This window comes from Phaseolus vulgaris, chromosome 7, assembly GCF_051622355.1.
Source record: "Phaseolus vulgaris cultivar YP4 chromosome 7, ASM5162235v1, whole genome shotgun sequence".
Classification (NCBI taxonomy): domain Eukaryota; kingdom Viridiplantae; phylum Streptophyta; class Magnoliopsida; order Fabales; family Fabaceae; genus Phaseolus; species Phaseolus vulgaris.
The window spans coordinates 14,197,887-14,203,803 of record NC_143504.1 but is presented as its reverse complement, the minus strand read 5'-3'; positions in this window follow the sequence as shown (position 1 = coordinate 14,203,803).

The following is a 5,917-nucleotide window of genomic DNA, read 5'->3' as shown; positions in this document are numbered from 1 at the left end:
TTTTCTGCGCGGTTGTGTGCTGGTGCAACCGTCGTTTGCAGTTTCTTTGAGTTTTGTTCGGTGAAGTTTGCGTTTTGAACCGTTCGTTTGACTTTCAATCGGTGGAGTGAGGTCTTTGTTGCTTGCGCGCAATCTGTTTGGTGGAAGTTCGAGTTCTTTTGTGGTTTTCTGCGAAGGTTTGCGGTGTTCTTGGTTTCTTGCGCAGTTTCTTGAGTTTTCTCCGATTGATCGCTGTTTCGATCGTGGTTGAAGTGTTGTTTGCTGTATTCCTGTGGTTCGCTGAAGTTAATGAGAAAGATGAGAAGCAATCGTTCCAGTCCCGTGGCTCCCGTCGCTGCTGAAGGCGACGCCGCCATGACCATGGCGCAAATGGCAGAGATGATGCGCTCGTTGCAGGCAACTGTGGAAGTCTCGCGCGTAGAGTAGGCAAGGATACATGAGGACCTGGTCGCCTCTCGCGCCAGGAACGAGGAGCTCAGCAAGGTAGCTGAGGAGCTGCGTCGAGCTCTTCAGGAGCAGCAGGGACGTTCTTCTGCTGAAGAGGTGGCACCGTCGACGCCACCTCGTGTGTTCCCAATGCCTTTTGTTCAGGCGATTACCGACACGCCAATTCCCACGAGCGTGGTTCCGGTTAAAGCTGTTTTAACCGGCGTGGAGGATCCAGAGGCTCATCTGACCACGTTCCACACGTAGATGATGCTGTCGAGAGGGTCAGACGCCGTCTACTGCAAGATGTTCGTGAGTACGCTCCAAGGAACGGCGATGGAGTGGTTTGTGAGCCTGCCTAACGGCCACATAACCAATTTTCAACAATTCTCGAAAATCTTTGTCGAGCAGTACATTGTGAATAAGGCACCACCCAGGGTGTCCTATGATCTGTTTGATATAAGGCAGTACCATGGGGAGTCCCTCAGAGACTACCTCAATCGCTTTGGAGCGCAGATGGTCAGATCGCCGGCCAAGGATGAAGAAATGCTGGTCTATGCCTTCAAGAAGGGCGTGCAGCCAGGGCCATTCTGCGAGGCCTTGATCAGGGCTCATCCAGCGACGTTTGCTGAAGTCAGGCGACTTGCGGTGGCCCACATCGCCGACGAGAGTGAAGTCGCCGAGAAGAGAGGCAGCGTGGCTCCCGCCAGGCCACGCGCCCAGACCAGGATCCAGCCACAGAGGGTGCTGGAAACGGCGGCGGCGGCCAGAAAAGACCAAAGGACTCGCCATCCTTACGATAGGAGAAATAAGGGAAGAAGCCAAGCGCGCCAACCACCAGCACGCCAACAACCAGCACGCCGAGAGTACAATCGCCCGCCTAAGCACAAATTCGTCATGGGACTAGCGGACCTGATCGCTATCCCTAACATATCTGCTAGGTTGAAGGCGCCCGAGAAGGTGGGCGACAAGGTGCTGGGGTCAAAACCGGACGCCTGGTGCGAGTTCCACCAGTGTTTTGGCCACAACCTGGACTCGTGTTTGTCTTTAGGATACCAGCTCGACGATCTGGTTAAGAGCGGATTCCTAAATGACTATCTGCTGGATAGAAGGACGGGGGGAGCATCGAGTTCCCAGCCAGCAGGTGGAGAAGCCCAGCAACACGAGATGCCTATCCATGGGGAGATCCACACCATTGTCGGGGGTTTCTCAGGTGGTGGATGCACCGCATCGCAGAGGAAAAAGTACGCGCGATCGGTGATGTCAGTGGACATGTTTGAAGATCACTCGCCAGAAGTGGACATCACGTTCACAAAGCAGGATCTTCGGGACGTTGTGCCTCATGACAACGATCCCATTGTTATTTCGTTGATCACGGCGGGAAGGAAGGTCCACAGAGTTCTGGTGGACCAAGGAAGCTCGGCAGACGTGATGTTCTGGCCGACTTTCACGCAGCTGGAATTGCCCCTTGACCAGCTAAGGCCCTATGGAGGGTGCTTGTATGGGTTCGCTGGTGACCAGGTGGAGGTCAGGGGGTACATTGAGCTGAGAACCACGTTTACAGATGAGGCTGGGTCGAGGACGGAGAAAATCAAGTACCTCATCGTAAACGCCCCCTCGGCGTATAACATCCTGTTGGGAAGGCCCACTCTTAACAGGATAGGTGCCATTCCGTCGACTCGGCACATGAAGGTGAAGCTGCCGTCGATGGAAGGGGTGGTGATCACGATAAAGTCTGACCAGAAAGAAGCGAAAAGGTGCTATGAGAATAGCCTGAAAAACAAAAGATCAGTGAGCTATGTAACAACCACCCCACCTCCCGGCGTGAAGCCCAGACCGCCGGTATCAGAGGAGGCCGCCGGAAGGGATGTAGAGATGATAGACGCAGAGCTGGGGGAGAGGAATGCTGGCCTGGAGGAGGAAGAGGCGTGGAATCGCCCCGAGGAAGCGAGAGAGCTGGGAATCGCTAAGGCGGTGACCGCCAGAGAATCCAGGCCCAAACCCGTCGAGCAGTGGCTCGAAAAGGAGATCGGAGGGAAAGTTTTTAAGCTCGGAAGATCTCTGGAGGTCGATCTCCAGGACCAGATCGCCAAGGTGATTGAGCGGCATCTGGACGCGTTTGCTTGGTCCGCTTCGGACATGCCCGGGATTGATCCCGACTTCTTGTGCCATCACCTGGCGATGGACAACATGGTGAGACCGGTACGACAAAGGAGAAGGAAATTCAACGAGGAGAGGAGGCAGGCGATCAGGGACGAAACCCAGAAACTCCTCGCTGCAGGCCACATCAGAGAAGTCCAGTACCCTGAATGGTTGGCGAACGTCGTACTGGTGAAGAAGAGTAACGGGAAATGGCGCATGTGCGTCGATTTCACCGATCTAAATAAAGCTTGCCCGAAGGATTCATATCCTTTACCAAGCATTGATGCCCTGGTTGACAGTGCTGCAGGGTGCAAGCTGCTGAGCTTTCTGGATGCCTTCTCGGGCTATAATCAGATCAAGATGCATCCCATGGATGAAGAAAAAACAGCCTTCATGACGGAGAGGTCGTGCTACTGTTATAAGGTGATGCCGTTTGGGCTGAAGAACGCGGGGGCCACGTACCAGAGGTTGATGGATCGAGTACTTGCACCAATGTTGGGAAGGAACGTGCAAGCCTACGTCGATGACATGGTCGTGACCTCGCAGGAGAAGAGCAAGCACGTTGCAGACTTGGAAGAATTGTTCACGACGATCGCCAAGTTCAAGTTGAAGCTTAACCCGGAGAAATGCATTTTCAGCGTGGAGGCTGGAAAATTTTTGGGTTTTCTCTTGACTGAAAGAGGAATAGAAGCTAACCCGGACAAGTGTGCCGCCATCTTGGCGATGAGAAGCCCGGCTACGGTGAAAGAAGTCCAGCAGCTGACAGGTCGGATGGCAGCCCTATCTCGCTTCGTGTCAGCTAGCGGAGAAAAGGGGCATCCCTATTTTCAGTGTCTGCGGCGCAATAACAAGTTCGCTTGGACGAAAGAGTGCGAGGAAGCTTTCGTCAAGCTGAAGGAGTATCTGGCGAGCCCGCCGGTTCTGTGCAAACCGCTGGCGGGAATCCCTCTCAGGTTGTACTTTGCTGTAACTGAGAGGGCGGTGAGTGCGGTCCTCGCCCAAGATCAGGATCAGGCTCAGAAGCCTATTTATTTTGTGAGCAAGGTGTTGCAGGGCCCAGAAACGAGATATCAGGCCCTGGAGAAAGCTGCGCTGGCTGTGGTGTTTTCGGCGAGGAGGTTGCGCCACTACTTCCACAGCTTCACAATACTGGTGATGACTGACCTGCCCATCCAGAAGGTCTTGAAGAAACCTGACGTTGCGGGAAGAATGGTGAAGTGGGCAGTGGAGTTGTCAGAATTTGACATTAAATATGAGCCTCGAGGCCCGATCAAGGGGCAAATCTTTGCAGATTTTGTAGTCGAGCTCTCATCAGAGGCGACGCGGGTTGAAGGAGATGATTTCCGTTGGGTGCTTTCGGTGGATGGATCGTCGAACCAGCAGGGTAGCGGTGCTGGAGTCATATTGGAAGGACCCAACGGCGTGCTGATCGAACAATCGCTGAGATTCGCCTTCAAAGCCAGCAACAATCAAGCAGAGTATGAGGCGCTGATCGCCGGGATTCTGCTGGCCAAGGAGATGGGAGCTAGGGTGCTGATGGCTAAGAGCGACTCGCTGCTAGTCACAGGGCAAGTAACAGGCGAGTTCCAGGCTAAAGATCCACAAATGGCGGCTTACTTGGCGTATGTGCAGGAATTGAGGAGTTCCTTTGCCTCTTTTGAAGTAGTACATGTGCCCCGAGAACAGAATGCCCGAGCTGACTTGCTTGCTAAGCTCGCCAGTTCAGGCAAGGGGGGTAGGCAGAGGACGGTGATTCAAGAAACTCTGAAGACGCCGAGGGCATTTGTAGCAGATCACCTGGTCCTTCAGATAAGCAAGTCGACGGAGAGAGCAGCGAGAAGCCATAAGTCTTTGATGCAAGAAACTCTGAGATCGCCGAGAATTAGAGCATGTCGAGGAGAGAAGGTGGACGTGATGCAGGTCTGCGCCACCCATGAGCCAGACACTTGGATAACGCAATACAAGCGGTGCTTGGCAGATGGTCTCCTCCCGCTGGATCCAACAGAAGCTAGGAAGGTAAAGAAAAATTCCAGCAAGTATACATTGATTGATGGCGATCTGTACAGGTTTGGGTTCACTCACCCACTCCTGGAATGTATACACGGCGAGAAGTGCACGAGAATTATGGCAGAGCTCCACGAAGGAATATGTGGAAGTCACGTCGGGGGTCGAGCTCTGGCCGCGAGGACTCTCCGTGCAGGCTACTATTGGCCATCCATGAGAGAAGATTGCAAGAAGTATGCCCAATGCTGTAAACAGTGCCAGCAGCACGCCGATTGGCATAAGGCACCTCCCGAGGAGTTGAAGTCGATCTATAGCCCTTGGCCGTTTCATACTTGGGGAATCGACATCCTGGGACCTTTCCCACTGGCGATCAGGCAGATGAAGTACTTGGTGGTGGCGATTGAGTATTTCACTAAGTGGATCGAAGCAGAACCAGTGGCCCAGATCACCGCACACAAGATCGAAGGTTTTGTATGGAAGAACATCGTGTGCCGGTTTGGAGTGCCTAAGCGCCTGGTGTCAGATAATGGGACGCAGTTTGCAAGCCATCTGTTGAAGAAGCTTTGTGAAGGGGTCGGAATTCAACAAGTGTTTGCATCCGTCGAGCACCCTCAGACGAATGGCCAGGTGGAATCAGCTAATCGGGTGTTGTTGAGAGGTTTGAAGAGAAGGCTTGAGAAAGCCAAGGGAAGTTGGGCTGAGGAGGTGCCCCGTATAGTCTGGGCGTACCACACCACCGAGCAGTCAGGAACCCATGAGACCCCGTTTAGCTTGGTCTATGGGTGTGACGCCATGATTCCGGTGGAGATCCAGGAGAGCTCGCCGAGATTCCAGAACTTTGTAGAGGAAGACTTGAATGCAGAGAGAAGGCTGAACCTGGATCTGCTGGATGAAGTCAGGGAAGAGGCGAGGCTGAAGGCTGAGGCGGTGAAGAGGAGGATTGAGCGAAGATACAACTCAAAGGTGATGCCAAGGCAGTTTAGAGAAGGCGACCTGGTGATGAGGAAGGCCCACCAGTACGAGATGGAGAATAAACTATCACCCAAGTGGACTGGACCGTTCAGAATAACCGAGGCGCTCGGGAACGGGGCCTACCGCTTGGAAACGCTGGAAGGAGGGGCGATCCCTCGTACCTGGAACGCCACACACCTGAAGTTGTACTATAGTTAAGAGCTTTGTAAGTAAAGACAAACACAAATGTTATATTACAATGTCTCTGTTAAAACAGTTTCAAGGGGGCACTCTTTTTTCCCTAAGGAGGGTTTTTAATGAGGCCACCCAATAAAAGAAGAGTTTTCGAAGAATAAGGTGTTTTCCGATTGCATGTGTGCTATTTTCGAAAGTT